The sequence below is a fragment of the Rhinolophus ferrumequinum genome, chromosome 6 (genome assembly GCF_004115265.2).
Source record: "Rhinolophus ferrumequinum isolate MPI-CBG mRhiFer1 chromosome 6, mRhiFer1_v1.p, whole genome shotgun sequence".
NCBI lineage: Eukaryota > Metazoa > Chordata > Mammalia > Chiroptera > Rhinolophidae > Rhinolophus > Rhinolophus ferrumequinum.
In genome coordinates this window covers 30,672,443-30,693,854 of record NC_046289.1, presented here as the reverse complement: position 1 = coordinate 30,693,854, position 21,412 = coordinate 30,672,443, and the positions used below count along the sequence as shown (strand labels likewise).

General features: G+C 34.9%; 1 protein-coding gene across 2 annotated transcripts in view; it reads left to right on the top strand.

Annotated features, from left to right (window-relative positions):
* FUT8 (fucosyltransferase 8) overlaps positions 1 to 21,412 on the top strand; it is a 212,372-nt gene that overhangs the window by 20,565 nt on the left and 170,395 nt on the right. For both annotated transcript variants that reach the window (XM_033108282.1, XM_033108281.1), the window contains exon 2: positions 15,960 to 16,055. The gene's annotated coding sequence lies outside the window, so the exon portion shown is untranslated. The remainder of the gene's footprint in view (positions 1 to 15,959; positions 16,056 to 21,412) is intronic.

The following is a 21,412-nucleotide window of genomic DNA, read 5'->3' as shown; positions in this document are numbered from 1 at the left end:
GTTTTGTATTATCAGTGGTTTTAGGCATCCACTGGGGGACCTGAAATGTATTCCCGCAGGATAAGGGTAGAGGAGACTACCGTATTATTAACCTGAGAAGTGGGGAAGGAATGTGAAGTAGGCAAAAACAATTTATCATCACAAAGGAGGAGGAAAGAAAAGAAGGTAGTGGTAGACACAGGGAAAGAGAAATGCATGCATAGGAGAGAGAAGTGGCTAAAGGGAAGGAAACCTAGTATCCGTTGAGAATTTAGTGTGTAGTAAACCTTGTGGTAAGCATTTTATGTTTTATCTCTACCGCTCAGTGGAGGCAGTTATATTATCTTCATAGGGTAACTCTTTCCAGAACTGGTAGTCTTAAAAACCTTTTTCTGTTTCTTTCATTTTTTTTTTTTGTTTGGCATATTTTCTGTATTTTTCTATGCATTAAATATTTTTAAATTTTTAAATTTGCATGCGGTAAAATTCACACTTTGTGATATACAATTCTTTGACAAATGCATAGAATGTGTATCCATCACCATTACCAAGACACAAATCTCCTGTTGCTCGTTTATAGTTAGCTTCTCATCTTTTATCTCTGACCCACTGGTAAACACTGATCTGTTCTCCATGGCTATTGTTTTGCTTTTTCCATTTATAGGTTATTGTCCTATACATGGAATTATAATTCTGTAGACTTTTGGGTTAGCCTCTTTCACTTAGAATATGCATTTGAAATTCATGTTGTTGCATGTATCAATAGTTTGTTCCTTTTCAATAGTTTGTATCAATAGTTTGTTCCTGTTGCTAAGTAGTAATCTATAGTATGGATGGATGAACCATAGTTTGTTTATCCATTCATCTGTTGGTGGATGTTTGGGTTGTTTTCAGTTTTTAGCAATTATGAATACAGACAGCTGCTGCAAACATTTGAGAATAATTTTTGTATGAATTTAAGTTTTTATTTCACTTGAGTAAATACCTAGGAGTGGGATTGCTGAATCACACGGTAAGTGTATGTTTAATTTTGTAAGAAACTGCGTCAAACTCTTCCAAAGTTTGCTATACCGTTTTGCATTCCTACCAGCATTAAATGAGAGTTCCAGTAGCCCTGTGTCTTTGCTAACACTTGGTATCGTCATTTTTAAAAAATGTTTTTAGCTCTTTTAGCAGATGTGTATCACTTGGTTTTAATTTTCATTGTCCTAATGACTAATGATGCTGACTATATTTTCATGTGCTTTTAAAATGCCTTTAACATTCTGAGAATATTATTCTGCTTTTTAAACAATGACTGCCGTCTTTTTTTTTTCCCAAAACAGAACAGTAAATGGCGTTGTCAAGGCCTTTGACAAGCATTTGTCAGAGGGTTGTAGCGGCTACATCACACAATCCAGAGGACACCATTCACATAAAAAACCAAAGGAAACAAACAAACAAAACCCCAAATAACTCTGGAGTGTTGTAGCGCAGCAGTCCTGGCTATATATTTACAGCCATTATCTAGAATTATTCGTGATTAGGTTCCATGGAAAATTTAAGTACTATTCAAATGACGCATTTAAAAATCATTTTTCTGTGTTTCCTGAAATGAAATTTTGTCCAAGAGCAGGTTCCGAAGAAATGTCCTACAGGCAGTATGTCTAATGGATCAGACTTGGGAGACAGAGATACTCAGCTCTGCTATTTATTGCATGACTGAACGTGGGCATCTTATCTGGCTTATTTGAACCCATTCCTTTATCGACAAAATAGGGTTGATAGTATCTCCCTTTTGTGGAATTATCAATAATGCATGTAAAATACCTGACACAGAGTAGACTTCCTCAAGTGGCAACTGCTTTTACTTCTATTTCTTACCACTACTTAGTGCTAATTACCCCAAAAAACATATCCAACAAAGGCTTAGGGTACCAGCAAAGCAGAGGAAAAATAATTTAAAAAAATTTGAAAGCACTTAAAAGGATTTTTTTGAATTAGTGATCAGAAAAGAAGTAAGACTTTTTATTGGACTAACTTGTTTATTAGTATTTAATAGGGAGGAGGTGTAGAGGATTATATTATATTTTCTGTATTTGGGGCCTCTGAAGGTCTTCATTTGGTACCACCACCACCACCACCACCATCAGAACCATGGTCACCTCTGTTAAAGAAAAACCCTTTGAAATATATCACCTAATGTTTAGAGTCTTAGAGATGCAACTTACTTGGTTGAGACAAGAAGATATGTGAATGAATACTAGTTGACATCATTAGTTCTATTCAGTAAAGTGAGAATATTTGAGGTCCCAGGGAATTTTATAAGATTTTAAAAGACTTTTTAATTTCTTCATGATGATTATTGTGATTCTCTGGATGCAAAAAAGGGGTTCTGTGGAAAGTAACCTCAAAGGATGATCTGACCATAAATTCCTAACTGGCCAGTTCATGGTAGGTAGTCACACCCTAGGCATATAACTGTTGATTGTTTTTGTGCATCTAAGTTAACACACCTTTGAAATAAACTGTAACCACCCTCAAGAGAGCACATAATCTTAACTATTCTGTAATCTAATCCCTGCCTTGCTTCTTCCCACCTTCATGTAATTTTATATTCCCTCGTTAATTTCAAATGCATAAAAGAAGCTGGAAAAACTGTTATTCTGCAAGGCATTTGAGATCTTGCTCCCCAGCATATGTCATCAATTTGGCTCAAATAAACTCTTACGAAAATTCTCAATAGGTTTGGATGTCTCTTATGTGAACAGTTCCTTGGTAATTTCAGTAAAGGAGAAGAGAACCAGGGAGATTAGATTTGCTGTCTGGATGGGCACTAAGGAGAGAGGTTTCACCAAATGATGGAATGGGTGCAGAGAGGAGGAGTTTAGGTTGAGTTTCTGGACCTGGGAAGTAACTTGAAAGTCTTAACTGTAAGAGATTGATGGTGCGATTTTGTTTCTTTGTTTGGTTTTAAATTGTCTCTCTACCTTGGTGTTTTCTGTTAGACATGTTGGTTTCATACTTCTGTATAATAAAGAGGTTTCACAACTGAGCCAAATTATTTTGGCTCCCACTTTTTGTTATTTCTCAAATGGATATGCATATATATATATATATATATATATATATATATATATATATATATATTTGGTGGGGTAATATGGGGAAGAGTAAGAAATAGTCTAAGAAGTAGAATTAAAGGTCCTTCTCTTTCTCTATTTCCTCTCTCTCAGGTATTAAGTAATACATCAAAAAAATTTTATCCTAACCATTTTTAGCTTGAGGTTAAAGGAGGAAAGTTTTCATCAACACCTCCTATCTTCATGTGCCTTTTCTTGTATTTGACCCACTATAGCACATTCTCTGTTTTTCGCAAGTTAACAAAACCTAGATGTTTAATGGGCACTATCTCTACTTGCTGAAAGACTGATTTTCTGAGGTTCTCTTTCAGTTATGTATAACCTTGTGAAGAAGCTCTGATCAATGATATGTAAGTGGAAGTGTGTGATGCTTACCAAAATTCTATTTAAAGAGAGAGGTGTATGTACCCTTATCTTTTTCTCCAGCTGCCAGCAGACACCTCTAGGGATGGTGGGATGGAGAGCAGAAGGACACTGTATGTGGATGACATACTGTGTTTCCCCGAAAATAAGACCTAGCCAGACAATCAGCTCTAATGCGAATGCGTCTTTTGGAAGAAAAATTAATGTAAGACCCGGTCTTATTTTACTATAACATAAGACCTGATCTCATATGAGATGATATGATATGATATATAATGTAATATAATAAATACTGGGTCTCATATTAATTTTTGCTCCAAAAGACGCATTAGAGCTGATTGTCCAGCTAGGTCTTATTTTCGGGGAAATACGGTAGTAGAACACTGCCTATTTTCAGATTATTTTATTTCAGAGAAATAAACTATTTCGTTTAAGCCATAGTTTCGGTTTTTCTGTTATGTATAGCTGGATCTACTACCCCCCACAACTCCATTTTAAGGCAGCTCCCCTTCTCCTGCTTCTTGGTCTGCCGTTGAACTCTAGATATTATTTCACTTCCCACTTCTAAATCCCTGAAGTTTCTCCTTCCAACATTTTTCATAACCTTTTTTCACAGGCATAACATTGTAATTAGAAGCTGCTATAAATACTAGTTACGTAGTTTTTGAAATTGTATTTATTTTAAAGAAACCTTTTAGACAGAAATATAAAAGAATGTGTAAGTGCAGTAACAGATATTTTATTTCCTAATGAAAAAGATACAATTTCTAAAAAATAATGTGTAGCCATTAAGTTCCCCCCAATGGTGGTGTAGATATAGATTGGTTTGGTTAATTGGCTACCTGCAACTCCTCCAGTGATTATGTCTAGATCACTAATACCCCGCTTTTTACGTCCCTCTTTTGGAGAATTCATCTTACCCGTACTCGAGTCACGTGGGCCAAATGGAAGCTTATTTATCACCATCACAGTTATTGGTTCAAGGATGGTTATGTGAGATGAGCAAATACAAGTCTTGTTCTGCTTTTTGGAAACCACCTACCAGGGAAAGAGGTGCTCTCTAGTCTTGTAGCTGTAATGATGTAGAAGAGCTGTTTTAGAATCATATTCAGAGAGAAGCAGAAATAGAGATGGAGGGAAACAATCCAGTCTTTTCTTCAGAAAATGGTCACTGTACCTCATCTGGGCTAATTAGAATCTCTTCTAGTAACCTCTGATAATTTGAAATTTAGACATAATTTCGAGTGAGACTGTGTTAGGCACTTGAACTGGACAGTCAAATGAAGGTACAGAAGTTTCTTTGAAACCATATTCCTAAATATAAATAAATAAATATATTTTAAAAAATTTAAAGGGTGATGGAAACTATGTTCTTTGTTACTTTGAAGAAAGTTCTTGCCTGGCACAAAAATTGTATTGTCTTAGTTATTGAAGCAAATTACTCTTTTGGTAGAGTGTTTCATGGAGAAAAAAGAAGCAAGTTTTTCTTTATGGATGCAGAGTATTTTTAAAGGAAAAAAAAAAAGCCCTCCTAAACAACAATAAAATATTCACGAAAACCTCTGAATGCTGACGTAGTCATATAAATGCTGAGCACTCTGGTTCTGCTCTTGGACCTCTTTACAAGTAGAAAATGATCTTATTTTTATTTTAGGAATACCATATAGAAAACTTGTAACTCAGTGGCTATACCGGTCCTTTGAAATGTGTGATGGTCCATACTAGACTTTGATTAGGACTTATAACACTTTTCTGTCTCTACTGATAATGGTATTGTCTTTTATAATATATTTATGTTTCTTTCCTAATGCAAAAAGTATTTATTTTGTGGCAGAGTCATCTAGTATGGTTTCTTAAGCAGAATTATATAATTTTCTCAGAATTAGAGAGTTTTCCTAAAGTCTTTGTTATTCCTAGAACAATAGATAGGCAAATGAAAAGAGTGATCAGAATACTTTTAGTAATGTCACAGTGATTTCAATACAATCGATGAAGAAGTATCTAGATTGCAGGACAGTGAAAGAAGAAGACCAAGCAGTCGGAAGTTACCTTGCTGGTATCACCCTAAGGACGTGTGATTCCTAAGAATGAACTAGCTTCTTAAATATTCCAATTCCCCCTCGACACCAACTTTCCTTCCTGCTGCTCCGCCAACCTTTCCTTGTACTTCTGAACTTTGCCTACTCCTTTAGTGAGATTATTTTTAGATTGCTTTTCTTTTGTCCTTGAAATTCCTGTTCCTGTACTGGGCAGTTTCCTAAACCTAACCAGTACTGCTGCCCAGTCTTGACAGAGAGACGCCTTTTCTTAGAAATTTTTGTCACCTTTGAATTTTAGAGGTCTTGACTATTATCTTTGATTAGGCGATTCAGTAATTTGTTAAGCAAATGTTTGTTTCTTGACCAAATACTATATAACAGGTACTATATTAGGTTCTGGTCAGATGGTGAACAGTAACTAAATTGTTTGAAGGGAAGACATTTTAATCACTAGGTGCTAAATTTTCTTATTTTTATTCTATTTGTAATTTTAAACTTCAAATGCAAAAATAGAGATTATATTGAATTCCCATATATATCACTTGACTTTAACCTCCCTCAATACTTTTTTCATTGATGTATTTTCAAGAAAACTCCAGAAGCCATGCTATTTTATCCATAAATACTTGAGGATGAAACTTAAATTTTTTGTAGCATAACCATAATGCCATTGTCAGACCTAAAAAAATTAACTGTAATTCCTTAAAATTAACTAATACTCACTTCATAGTAAACTCCCCACTTATTTTGCATTTGTTTTGTTTGAATCAAGATCTCAAAAGGTGTGATCACTATAATTGGTAGTGTAACATCTGTTTTAAGTTTAATTTAGAATAGTACCCTCCCCCCTTTTTTCCCCTCATGCTTTTGACTTGTTGAAGAAATAAAGTTTTACTTTATTGGTTTTGTTCTGATAGAATTTAGTTAGATTTGGAATTATTAGCACTTGTTGCAACACATTTGATTCGTATTGTTTCCCCTTGATAAAACCTATTTTTCTAAGCTTGTCAGTGAGCTGCAGAAAGTGACTTCTATAACTTTCTTAAGTGAATTGTCCAAACAACTACCTTAAGGTGCATCCATCCAGAGTCCTTCGTGTTGGGAAAGACTTACCTTGTCTGGTGATTAAAGGTCTTTTTTTAAAAAATCTTTGATTTTATGACATCTGTGGCTGGTATGTAAGTCACAAGCATGAGAGTTTATTACATATCATAGTCCAGTTATTTCATTTGTTGTAGATGAGAAGTACCCTTGACCTAGGTAAGATTGAGGAGAAACTTACCTGGTTAGCAATTTGTAACAGCAATATCTTGCAGTAATCATTTTAGCCCCACGGTAACAACACTTGAACTGTATTCTTCTATAATAAAGTTAAAATCACACCTGCCACTTAAGTAAAAGAGGGAAAAATGAATAAATGTGAGCAAGTTATACAAAAGAAATGTATTTTACACAAAATTTTAGTAGTTAATTTCTTATTCAGATGATATATAGGGTAAGTGGCAAGATATTTTTTACAGAGACAATAAATTGACAGGTAAGTAATTTTCTTTATAACCTTTGGAATTTATAATATTTTCTTCCTTACTTGGTATGTGTAGACCTATTATACACTATGGTTGTGGAGTTAGAGGATATCAAGATTGTTGAAATATAGATGTCAGTTTAATTGTAGTTTATATAGTACTGTACCTTAGAATAGTGACCATTTCCTATTTTCATATATCTGTAGAAAAAAATACATGTATGTTAATTAATAATTTAAAAATTTGATCCAAGCTATGGTTTACAATGAGATTTGTTAAATGAGTAAAAATATTTAAGTTTAAAAGTGAGTACGGTATAGAGGAGCATCCTACAAAATACCGACTTGGTGCTCCTCAAAACTGTCAGTCATCAGAAATAAGGAAAGTCAGAAAAGCTGTTACAGCCAGGAGGAACCTAAAGAGACATGACAACTAAATATAATGTGGTGTCCTGGATAGGATCCTCAAACAGAAATAGGGCATAGGTAAAAACTAAGGAAATCTGAATACACTATGGGCTTTAGTTAATAATAATATATTAGTACTGGCTTATTAATTGTAACAAGTGTACCATATCTAATGTAAGGTGTTAATAATACGGGAAGCTGAATGGGAGGGCAGTATATTGAAACTCTGTGCTATCTTCTGAATTTTTCTTTAAATCAAACTGTTCTGAAAGAGAAAAGCTATTTTAAAAAACGAGAACATTAATTTTAAATAATCATGAACAATATAAACTGCTTGAGGACAGGGTCATTTGACATTAATATTTGTATACTTAAGGTCTAGCATATTGCCTAGCACAAAATAAACTCAATAAATGTTGAGTGTTAATGTTACGCTTAAGTTATTTTGTGGAAGGAGCGTCTGGAAAAATGAGTAGAAGGAAGTTGAAAAAGAAGGTATTTAATTTTCTCAATTTTTATTAAAAAGCTACAAAAACTCAATTTAATACAAGTTGAATTTACTTGAACACATTTTATACCCAATGAATTGAAAATGTTTGCATAAACTTTTTATTATTGCTGGTGAAGCCAATTTGAAATCCTCAGTGTTGGAAATGATTCTGAAAAAACAACAAGCTTAGTTTATAAAACTATTTCATTCCATTAAAAGGCTGAGTGAGTGCTAAACTGTTAAGCATAATCCCTTTAACAGATAGAATTAAATGTAATAGTAAAAAAAATGAGTATATCATCATCATTAGCTATTAGGGAAATGCCAATTAAAACCACAGAGATACTGCTACATACCTATTAGAATAGCAAAACAAAAACAATCAAACAAACTTGGACAATACCAAGCTGGCAAGGATGTGGAGCAACTGAAACTCTCACATTTTGTTGATGGGAATGCAGAATTATACAGTTTCTTTGGATAACAATTTGGCAATTTCTTATAAACGTACACTTAGCATAAAACCCAGAAATCCCACCCCTAGGTATTTGCCCATGAGACTGTTCGTTCAAAACCTAGTATATACTTATACTAGGTTTATAGCAGCTCTGTTCATAATTGTCAAAAACTGGAAACATCCCAAATGTTAGTGTGTGAATGGATACATCATACAATGGAATACTACTCAGTAATAAAAAGGAATGAACTGTTGATACATGCAGCAAGTTGGATTAATCTTAAAGGCATTATGCTTAGTGAAAGAAGCCAGTTTTATGATTCCACTTATATGATATTCTTGAAAACACAAAACTATAGTGATGGAGAACAGATCACAGGTTACCAGGGATTATGGGTGGGGAGAGGGTGTGGCTATAGAGATAGCATAAGGGAGTTTTTTGGTGTGATGGAGCTGTTCTGTATCCTGAGTATGATGGTGGTTACACAATTTATACATGTGTTCAAATTCATGGAACTGTGTAACCCCACTCCTCCCCAAGAGTCAGTTTCACTGTATGTTAACTTAAAAAGTAAAACCAAAGGCATACACACACACACACACACACACACACACTCACGCACACATGTCTGCTTTAGAAGGCATTTGGTCTAATTACTGGCTAAATAAACTTAAGTAAGTACTGTCTGAAGTTTTCTCATTAGATTTTTTTAATGTTCAATGATTTGTATGCAAAGTGAGTGATACACAGAAAATCTTTCATATTAAAATAATTAGTACTATAAGCATTCTGTACAAAGAATTTGGGTGGTCACGTAGTACAACTTCACATTTTTGAATAGGTAATAACTGTCATTTATTGAAATAATACCATCCAGTGGGCACTTTGCTGAACATTTTAACTATACTTTGCTCATAATTATGGTTAAGTATTATTTTCCCTATTTTACACATTAGGAAACTCAAGCATAGAATTACTAAATGAGTTGCCTACAATCACACAAGAATGTGATAGAGCTGGAATTTCAACTATGTCAGACTCAAAATTCTCTCCCACCCCCTCCCCCCCTTTTTAAATCATTTTGTTGTAAAATAAAGCACAGATTCAGAAAACCACACAAAACAAATGTATTTAATGTATTATAAAGTGAACACAATTGTAACTACCACACAGGGCATGAAGTAGAACTTTGCCAGCTACCCCAGAAGCTCTCCATGTACTCTTTCCCCATCAACTGCCTCCCTCTACAGGAGTAACCATTGTATTGATTTTTATATTAATCCATAGTTTCATCACCCAAGTGTGTATCTCTAGAAACTATAATCTTATCTGTTTTCTTTTTGAAGTTGATACATCTTTTGATCCTTTTAATCTGTAGATCCCCGCCTCTGATCTCTTTCTTACAGTTTAGTTATTGAACCCTGGACTATTGGATTTACAGAGTTTCCCACAGTTTGGATTCTGCTTGCATACTAATGGTGTGATTCAGCATGTCTCTCTGTTCTCTATGTGTCCTGTAGATTTTTCCACGGGATCCTGAGGCTTGGTCAGAATTAGGCGTGATTTCTTTGCAAGACTGTAGGAGGTGTTGTGTTCATCAGGAGGCCCTTGGTATCTGGATGAGTCCTTTTTGTGTGTGATGTTAGGAGCCATTGACATATAATATCTAGATCCAGTAATTCATTGGGGGTTGCAAATTGGTGATATTCTAAATCATTTCACTTTTATTTATGACGTAGGATATTTGCATGGAATAATCTCATCTGCTATTTTGTTATCAAATAGTACATTTTATAAGGAAAAGCAGGATAAAATGCTTAATTCTTTATTTACCAATTTTCAAGATAGTGATTTTGTTCCCTAAAAGCCTTCGAAGGTGTTTTAGTGGTTTTTTTGTTTAGGATCCTTATGATCTCATGAATTTAGACATATTTAGATTTTAATCCATTACAATCAATATGGTTAAGGAGGCTCAAATTGTCCCCTTTGATCAGTGGGAGCCTCTTTAAGAGGTTGCTGAATCTTTTTATATGACCCTAGTAAGTCTTTGATAGCCTTCTTGCTAATGGTATGATAAGCTGTTACAGGCTTATTTAAAATTTTCTGCTGATTCTGTGGAATCAGCCATTTCTCCAAAAATCCCTGGCAACGGAGATTATTATATAATAGAGTTAATATTAGTTGAGGAGAGCTTCAACTAAGAGCCACCAGTAAAAACAATTTCAGTTTGGCTTAAAACAGTACTTGGGATGTAATAGGAACTCAAGAAATATTTGTTGAATTAATGTTAGGATGTGAATATTTAGGTTAAGTCTATGATTTTGTACCTCTTTTTTCCCCTCCCAGTTCCTGGCTGCTAGGCGCTTAGTAAATGTGGTGAAGTGAGTAAGATCATGGTCTGTGATAGCAGACCTTATTCTACCATATGTTAGTTGTGTGACCTTAAAGAGAGAAGTTACTTTACTATAGTCCTATTTCTCTATCTGTAAAATGGGTTAATTACTAGGGTTGGTATTATGAGGTTTAAGTGAAATAATTTAACATCAGTCAATAATTTAAAAATTAACATAGTGGCTGGTACATTGTAGATGCTTAATAGAACATACCTACAGTTATTATTACTGTTGTTATCGGGTTTATATATATTCTTCAATAAATTATCTAATTATATTTTATTTAAATATCAGTGTAAAACCAAATACATGGAGTATACCTACTAATTGGTGGGTATAAGCAGCCCAACAGCAGTTTGGGTAACAAAAATGAACTAATTTGGCATTATAGCTTTCCTTTTACAAATTAATATAGAGAATATGTAGTTGCATGTATTAATAATTTGAACCATAATGTTGGCCAAATTGGCTATTAAGCATTGTATTTATAGTTTTCTGCTCAAGTAGAAATAGACAAAAAGTAAAGATATGTTTTCTACAGTACACCAAATTAACTTGTAATACAGTTAGTCTTTGATTTACAAACACTCTAAATTTAAATGCTCTTTAGAATAGAAATTGCCTGGGAAATGAGTGATCCCTGTGTAGAGGAATGCTTTCTCTTGTGTGATGAGATTTTTCAGCAAGCACTATTAATTAATCTTATCTTTGACCTCAGATTCTGCTGCTGAATACCTCTCTGCAATGTTGCCATGGGTGTCAGGGACATCTCTACTCTCACTGACAAACAGAGAGGCACATGAATTCCTGAGATCACAATTTGGAACTCTGAATATTAATACAACCTCACCACCACCACCACCACATGCTTGCGCGCGCGCATTTCCCTGTATTTATAAATGGTAGCTAGATATAATTGATGAATTACTATTTAAGTGTGGGCTGGCCTGGGAGTAGAATTACCATTTTTATAACTGGTTTCACATAAAACGAAAGTGCATTCCAAGTTCAGAATAGGTTTTGGAATAGCCTGTTCACTCATGGTGACCTGCTTATTTTTATGTATGAGGACTTCATTGCTTGTCAGGTGCCAAGCATGAAATGTTTGGTACATTTACTAGCTTGTCATCTGAGATTATATTTCCGAAGCTTCATGTTAAGCCATGTACTACAGGTTCTTTTTAGTGTAATTGAGACTTAATGATAGTATTACTGATATTTTGTTAACGAATGATTAAAAACAGTAACATTTTTAATCTGTAAAGTAGGATTAAACTACTCTACTTTGGTAGAGTAGGAAAAAACTATGGTTTTGGAGTCAGATTTGAGGTCAGATTCTAGCCCCACCATTTATTAACTGAATTTGTTTCCTCAACTATAAAATGGAGATGATAATTTCAGAGTAGTTACGCAATTTTATATGATTTAACAGCAGCCCATTCAAAGTGCTTAGTCAAGGTACTTGGTACACATTAAACACTCTGTAGCATACCATTAGATCCTTAATTCCTTGCAGTTAGTTCTTTAGCAACTTGACATACATAAAAATGAGCATTTTACTGAGCTACAGCATAGAATTATGTTTCAAACGGCATAGTAGTAAATAGGTGTGATAACATATTTTTATATTTCTTTGGTTATGTTAATTAAGGATGGCTTAATATTTCACGTTTTTATGATGCTCATAAAAAACATTTAAGTACTTATATATTAATGAAAGCTCAGTAAAAACAGTGAATAAAATAATATGCTGTTTATTCTCAAATTATTTTATATAGCATTGTTTGCTTTGGCAGAAAGTCTTTTATGGGGTTATTGGCTGAATTTTTATTTTCTGTTATGAAATAGTAAACTTAAAAAAAAAAGAAATAGTAAGCTTTTGAAATGCATATATACTTCTAAAATTCAGATGTAGTTTATCAATGGCCAATACTGACCTACAAGGCCGTTGCAATGACGGTGAGGTAGAAACCTTAGAATATAAATGAATTTGATTGTTTTTTTATGAACCTGATGATGTAAATATAAAAATGTAACTAATGTAATATGTTTATAAACTTAGCTTAGGTTAATAAGCCAAGCACAATTAAACAACAAAATAATGTTCCTGGCTTTGAACATTGAAAAATGGTTTGTGAGAAAGTTTGTCTCAGTTATCAAATGTTTCATTTCAATACTGTTTGTCTAGGCAATAGTAAGTATGAGACGCCTAGAGAAAATTTGTTGATGGTATTTGTCGTGAGTGCCTGGAAGGGCCACATTTCAGTCTCTTCCTGAAAATCAAGGAGACAGTAACCTCTTGGCAGGGCCCTACGTCCCTGCGTGGTACTCGTGACGCGAGTGGGGAACAAAGTCCCGACATACAGGTTCAGATAGAGTGAGTGACACAGCTTTATTTGGGAGCCAATGTCCCTCCAGAGGCCAATGCTCTGGTAAACACCATAGGTTACACAAGAGAAAATAGAATTTAATACGGAACCAAGTCCCAGAGTCAGTCGAGATGGAGTAGGTCCCTGGTCTGGGAGAGACGACTGGGCCCCCGACGGGTCTGAGGCGAGCTGGTCTTGCAAGGAAGAGCTTGGGGAGTCCCGTATAGCGGCTTGCACCGCGCACAGGGTCTTAGCCGGAGCGCCCAGTCGGGCTACTCATGGCACTGCTCTCGGACTCTGCTGTTAGCCTCTTTTCCTTGGACTTTTTACTTCTTAGGTGATAACCACAAGTTGTTTTGGTGAACGTGTTTACCACTCAATTTTGTTTGCTCAGTTTCACACATAAACATGTTTATTTTCACTTCACTCTTACCAGTCTCACACATGTTCGACCATATTCCTTGCTTTCGTCCCTACTAGTAAACAACTTGTTTTGCAAACCTCAATCCAACAACCTTGTTCATAGTATATTTTATATGCTCTACACAGTATAATATACTTAAAATGTGTAGTTTTGTGGATGGTAGAGTTAGGAGGTTATTCACTCTTCCCCGACTTCTCTCTACTTATTTACCCTTCTCCTCACTTCCTTCTCATCCTGCTCTTTTCTTTCCCCTTCAATTCCTCCCCATTTCCCCATTTTCCTTTCCTCCAATTGTCTCTACAGAGAATTTTAATTAAACCTATGAAACATTTCAAACATATTAAAAAGTACAGTAAATCATATAGCAGACGTTATTCACCACTGAAATTAGACAAATGTTCTTTTTTGCAGTATTTAGTTTAGCTCTTGTTTTTTTTAAAGGGCATGCAGAAGAACAGGGATTCTTGACTTTTGATCAATGAGTTGCTTTTTTGCCTGGCTTTATGGAATTTCACCCTGAGTGTATACAAATTAATATTAAGTCAAAGACTCAGGTGGACCCCTATGTAGATGTCTGGAGCTTTTTTCTCCATAATTTCTTCCTCTTTGGTAAGTTGTCCAGTAATTCCTGTCATCTATACCTTTCTTTTTTTTTTCTTTTTCTTTTTCAACTAAAGTTTATTGGGATGACAATTGTTAGCTACCTTTCTGAACTCTGATCTTTGTCTTTTTGAGTTAGTGAATTTGCTTTGAATCTCCCTGCCTGCAGTGGTCTCTTGGCAGAAGTAAAGGCGCACATAGGGCTTATCCATCTTGTTTTCTTTTCTCAGTGAACACAGATCTACACTAATTGTTCAATGTCTAGAAACTGTTGTTATGTGTTCTGTCTAGTTTTGTGGTTCTTTACTGTCTGAAGGTAAATGTGGTACCAGATACTCCATAATGACTAGAAGCATAAGTCCCATACTACTGGATTATTGTGGAAAGGAGGGAGGTTGGTAAAGACTTCCAGGTGAAGTTACAGGAAGGAATCACAATGAGCCTTGGCTGATTTTGCATTTAATGGCCATTCAGGAATTGAATGTTAATTGGCTGTGGGAGTAGTTGACTTGGTCATGGTTTGTCCTTTTAACTAGATCTATTAGATGAGATAATGTACATAGTAAACTACTGTACAAATTTGCTTATTTGGTTTGGAGTAATTTATTGAATATTCTTATAGACTGTTCTGTCTCATAGATTTTTTTGACTTTCGGAATTTAAAATGAAAATAGTTGGATTGTGGTGGAGGCGTTAGTGTTGGTGATGATGCTTCTATATTATTTCCATCAGCAAAAATTGGTTACTAGGCTTTGATGTCATTGGAGAAAGATGACTTCTCACAATTAATAATCTCAGTCTGATAATAATCTCATATTTTAACAATAGTAACGTAACTGGCAGAAAGACATTTCCATAGAATGTATTGTGTCTCTATCATTCCTGGGTATTTATACTTAGTGACTTGCATATATTAATACATACTCAGTGAACATTTGATATGTGACTTGCACATACTTACTTAGTGAACACTGATGTGTGAATCTTTATTAAGAGCATTTTACTTGTCAGTCAATCATGATGATTACTTTCTATGTGTCAAAAATGGTCCCAGATGATGGAGAGGCAGCAACAAAAGAAGTAGGAGATAGGTAGGGTCCCTAATCAGAAGACTAAATGAGATAGCACACGTATAAGGCAGCAAAGGATCCTAGCAAGGATTAATGGAGTACAGAATGATTATATCAGCTTCTAAGGAGGAATGGAGGGGCTGGATTTTGAAAAAGCTGACAGATATGCATTGATTGACAAAGAGGATAAGAGAGAAAAAAGTCCCTGTTCTAAAAAGAAGGAATAGTGTGTTGCAGAGTGACAGCTGAGAATGACAGAATTGTTCTGTGGAAAGCAAGCAAAGTAAATTGACTTGAATGGAAGTTTGTGTAGAAGATAGTCAGAAGTTAGGTTGTACAGCTAATTGGGGTGAGGGAGATAGGGAAGATTTTGAGCGTGAATGTGAAAAGACAGACATTGCAGATTGCCCTATAGGTTGAAAAGTAGACAAAACTGAAGAATTTTGTGTTCACAAAGCAAGTTTTATAGGTGCTGACTTATTTTAAGATGAACTCTGAAGCAAATTAAGAGTTACTGTATTTGAGTGTAATTTGCAAAATGAAAACCCATTCCTTATTGGTATTTGAAAAGCACTGCTTGTAGTATAAGTGAATTTACAAACATTTTACATGTTACAACTGGCTACATAAGGGAAGAAAAAAGGGATTTTTAAAAAAGTATAATACTACTAACTGAAATTGAGTAGGGCTGAGTTTCATGTATTCTTCTTTTATTGCAGGTCGCTGCTTTTGCTAAGAGAGCACCCATGACTGATGATGTTTTCGTTCAAGATAAAGTGCTCTATTGCCTTTTTCATTAACTGAACACAAGTCAGGTTAGTACATTTTGCGGACAGCACTTACCAGTTCCAATTATATGTTAATATTTTGAGAAATGAATAATTTTGTGTTTGAAGCTACATGTGTATGTACTAGTGAAGTAGAACGGCCAAGTCAGTCTAAACTCTATTAAATTGTGTATTAGTTAACATTTTCTGACGACCTACTAGGTACAATATGCAATGCATAAGATGAAAAATGTTTTACTTCCTGTTTAATAGTGTTGTACTTTAAAGTAATGGGCTGGATAAAACAAATTATGTCTGAATATGGTGCATTGTACTTTTGGCATCATTGTGTGGCATGTCTGGTGCTGAAAATATCTTAAAATTTTAAAGACAGTAGCTGACTTTTTAAGGTTTCATTCTTGACCAGATTTCAGTCATACATTAAAATTTTTATTTGTTTTTAGTATTCAGTCTGTGAGTTTTGGTAAATGTATATTCATCACCATAATCTTCTAAATTCACTCATGTTGCCTCTTTGTAGTCAACCTCTCCCTCTACCTCAAAGCCTAGCAATCACTGATGTGTTTTTTGTCCCTATAGTTTACCTTTTCCAATGTCATTTAAATGGACTCATTTAGTATGTAGCTTTAAAAATCTGGCTTCTCTGACTTAGCATAATGCATTTTGATTCATCCACGTTGTACATACCAGTAGTTCTTTTTTTTTTTTCATTGCTCAGTAGTGTTCTGTAGGATACACTACAGTCGGTTTATCCATTCATCAACTGATGGACATTAGGGAGTTTCTAGTTTTTGGTGATTATTGCAATCATGCTTATTTTTCTGTTTTGTATTGTGATAAAATACACATAACATAAAATTTACCATCTAAGGTTCTGATTTCTCATCTGTAGAATGAACATAGTGTTGCGGAAAAGCGGCAAGGACCGAGAGACTCAAGCGGCATGCAGAGATCAGGGAGAACACAGCTTTATTACGCTGGCGGGCTCAACGGGATTATTCCCAAAGACTGAGCACTTACTGGGGTCGGGTGCTTTGTTTTATAGGGTTAGGCCTCCGGGTTGGGGGGTGAAAATCTGGCTGGGGTGCCGGGGAGGTCCGTCCCTAACAGCTGTGATCGCTCAACATTGTTGTGACGGGAAAGCCTCTAACTGCTGTGTTTGCAGGAAATTGCTCCGATAAGGTATCGGAGGAGGAGGGGGATGGAAACTCCTAGCGGTGCCCGCAGGAAAAAATGTCCCAACAATAGGAATATTTATCCTGAGGCTTGTAATGAGGATTAAATAGAATAAATTACATAAAAGTATGTAGCAGTAGAGTTAGGCATTTTATAAACGTTTGTCTTTGTTTTTATTATTTTTTGAAATGACCAGTGGAAACTACTTTTCTGTTGCCTGGTTCCCTAGTGAGTCTATATGAACACAGAAGTAGTATCCACAGTTACCTTGGATCCCATCAAGAAAATAAAAATGAAGCAAATTCCTGCTGTGTTGACCTCCTGGAACTTTTCACAGTTTGAAAGAAAATTAATCAGGCCGTTGTCAGCATAAGACTATATAAGAAAATGTTGGGCATGAAAAACTCTGAAGGAGAGTTTTAACTTGGGGAAGGGTGGTAGAATTTTTTTACAGGGCCTCAGCAGGACGGGTCAGGCATAGTTCAGCTAGTTTGGGGATGGCTGTCAGAGAATTGATCTTGTAGATTAGCAGCCATTGGGCAATTTGGATTTTATCAAGAGGATTGGGAAGAAGCAGCTGTGGGGAGCAAGGACATGAGAAGTCCAATATAAAATTCTCAGGTCTTCACAGTAGCTTTTTCTGTCATTGGCTCTTGCAGTCTTCTCCCAACCACCTCCCCAACCTTCCTCCGAAGTAGAAAGGCCTTTTATCTTGGTCATGATTTTAGAATGCTTCTAGCTGTTGATCTCAGAAGGCAATATCTTTATGAAACTTCAAAGAACAAGGAATTACATATTTTGTAGTACTGGAAAATTCTCCCAGTTTTTGCTCCCTGCCTTTTTTGTACTGTGTTTTGGATCCTGTTATGTAGGTGCTCTGCAATAGAGGAAACAATAATGTATGATAATGGAAAACTTCAAAGTAGACATATGGCTGGAAGGGAGATTTGAGTAGGATTTTGCAGCAGCTATTTTAGTTGATGACACATCTTCAACTTAAATTGCAATTGACTTTTTAAATTTTGCCTTATCCTTCTGTGGTGATTGTAGAAGTCAAATGAGATCATTTTTGATAGCTGGTTTGCAAACTTTTGTATGTGCAGCCAACCTTTCAAAGCCTACCTATACTTTTCAGAGAGCTCAATTTGTGACCGAATGGATCAGCTTAGCTGTTCCCTTGTATCTTTTTAATGTATTACTGGTTTATAGCAGATGATGCCTAACACTTTATTCTTGAGTTTGGTGAATTGCTGTCTGTGGTTCATGTGATTTCTTTGCCTTTATGAGGTACTTTTTGACTACTAGTGGATCCAATCTTTTGTAAATAGAAGCCATGCTTTGAAATTAAATGATCCTTGTCCTCTTTGAATATGTAAATCCTCTTATTATCTGCTAGTTTCCCTCTTTCTTTGTGGCTCCCTGTGTTCCTCTTGTAATGCTTGCTTAGCTTTTAATTTAAATACAATTAGTTAGTGTACATGGAAGACATTGGTCTATGCAGACATTAGGAAAATATGAATATTTGACCACCATATTTAGGATTATTGGGCCATTTCTTCCCAACTTTTCAGAATATAGAAAAAGAGGTGGGTTTCTTATTCTTTCCTAATCAAGCTCACCAGAGGCCTTGTACTTTTCAAATAAGCTTGAATGGAAAAAAGATATATGAAGAATAGTATATCTGCTATTTCTACTGTATATACTTATAACTATGGAAAATATATTTGATTTACTGTGAGGCTCTCAGGGTAAATGGGTCAGATGTAATCAATATTTTAGTATTGTCATGTATTATTAAGTACTTTTCTCTAAACTATGAGAAAGTTATGTTTTTTTGTTCCGCGAAATATCACAAAAATTTCAGTAATACGGCTTTCTCTTTCTGACATTCAGAAGTCAGAGAACAGATTTACTGACAACTAAAGAATAAGTCACTGGCGAGAACCTATTCTTTGTACTATGAGTGTATTACTTTGCTCCGTAAACCTCGTTCACCTCCACTTGTAGCATTTGGTAATATGAAGCAAATGTTACTACCCTAGCTTTCTTTAATTTTCTGGGCAGTATCTTTTTAGTCTCAATATCTTTAAATCTTGGTAACTATGAAAGGCTTCTTTATCCTTTGTCATGTCTTTTTCAAGAAAGTAGTATCTTTGTATTCTTGATGTTTTTGTAGAAATCCCTGCTACCCATAGATAGAAATAAAATCATGCAATGTAAAATCTCTGCTGTTTTAGGACATTTTTAAAAATGAACAAATCAGTTATTTTAAAAGTTCCTTTGATAATTGATTTCTTCACCTTTTTTTCAGCTTTACTGAGGTACAATTTACAAGTAAAATTGTGAGATACTTAAAGTGTACATCATGGTGACTTGATATATGTATACATTGTGAAAGGACTCCTACTGTCTAGATAATTAATGTATTCATCACCTTACCTATTTATCTTTTTGTGAGTGTGTGAGAACATTTAAGTTCTCTCTAAGCAAATCTTAAATACGTAATATAGTGTTATTAACTATAGTACCTGTGTTTTGCATTCAATCCTCAGATTTTATTCATGTGAAGCTGAGAAAGTTTGCTCCCTTTAACCAACCTTTTCCTGTGTCCCCCACCACCCAGTCCCTGACCACCACTTTTTTACTTTCTGTTTCTATGGGTTTGACTTTTTAATTAATTTATTTTTTTTATATTCTACATGTGAGTAATACCATGTAGTATTTGTCTTTCTGTCTGGCTTATTTCACTTAGTATAATGCCCTCAAGGTCCATCCATGTTGTTGCAAATGGCAGGATTTTCATCTTTTCTTATGTCTATATAATGTTCCATTCTCTCTCTCATCACATCTTTATCCACTCATCTGTTGATGGACACTTAGATTGTTTCCATATCTTGGCTATTGTGAAGAATGCTGCAATGAACGTGAAAGTGTAGATTGCTCTTTTTCCATATTTTGTTTGTAGTGTATATAAACACAACTGATTTTTGTATAATGATTTTGTACTATGTAACTTTAGTGATTTTGTTGATTAGTTCTAACAGTTTATTTTTGTGGAGTCTTTAGGATTTTCTACATATATTATGTTGTCTGCAAATAGTGACAGTTTTCCTTTTTTTCCCCTTCTTATTTTGATGCCTTTCATTTCTTTTTTCTTGCCTAATTGCCCTGGCTAGGACTTCCAGTGCTGTGTTGAATAAAAGTGGTGAGAGTGGACATCCTTGTCTTCTTATTCCCGATCTTAGAGGAAAAGCTTTCAGCTTTCCCCTGTTTAGTGTGGTGTTAACTGTGGCTTGTCATATATGGCTTTTATTATGTTGAGGTACATTCCCTTTAAACCCACTCTGTTGAGAGTTTTTCTTTTATCATGAATGTATGTTGAATTTTGTCAAATGGTTTCTGCATCTGTTGAGATGATCATATGATTTTTATCCTTATTTTGTATGTGGTGTGTCACTTTGATTTACATATGTTGAACCATCCCTGCATCCCTAGAATAAATCCCACTTGATCACGGTGTGTGACCTTTTTAATGTATTGTTGAATAATATTTGCTAATATTTTGTTGCATCTATGTTCGTCGGGGATATAGGCCTTTAGTTTACTTTTAGTGTCCTTATTTGGTTTTGGTAACAGGGTAATGCTGGCCTCATAAAATGAATTTGGAAATGTTCCAGCCTCTTCCATTTTTTGGAAGAGTTTGAGAAGGATTGGTATTAGTTCTTTAAATGTTTGGTAGAATCCACTGGTGAAGCAGTCTGGTCCTAGACTTTTCTTTGTTGGGAGGTTTTGATTGCTGATTTAATCGCTTTACTAGGAGTAATCAATCTGTTCGGATTTTTTATTTCTTCATGATTTAGTCTTGTTAGGTTGCATTTTTTTTCTTTTTTTTAGGAATTTGTCCATTTCTTCTAGGTTGTTCAATTTGTTCGTGTATAATTGTTCATAGTAGTCTCTTAGATTACTTTGTTTTTGTGTGGTATCAGTTGTAGTGTCTTCTCTTTCATTTGTAATTTTATTTGAGTCCTCTTTTTTGGGGGGGTCTAGATAAAAGAGAGTGCGTGATTTGCTTATCTTTTCAAAAAATCAACTTTTACCTTCATTGAGTTTTTCTATTGTCTTTTTGTTTTGTATTTTGTTTATTTCTGCTCTGATCTTTGGGCTTTTTGTTGTTGTTGTTTTGTTTTACTAACTTTGGGCTTTGTTTT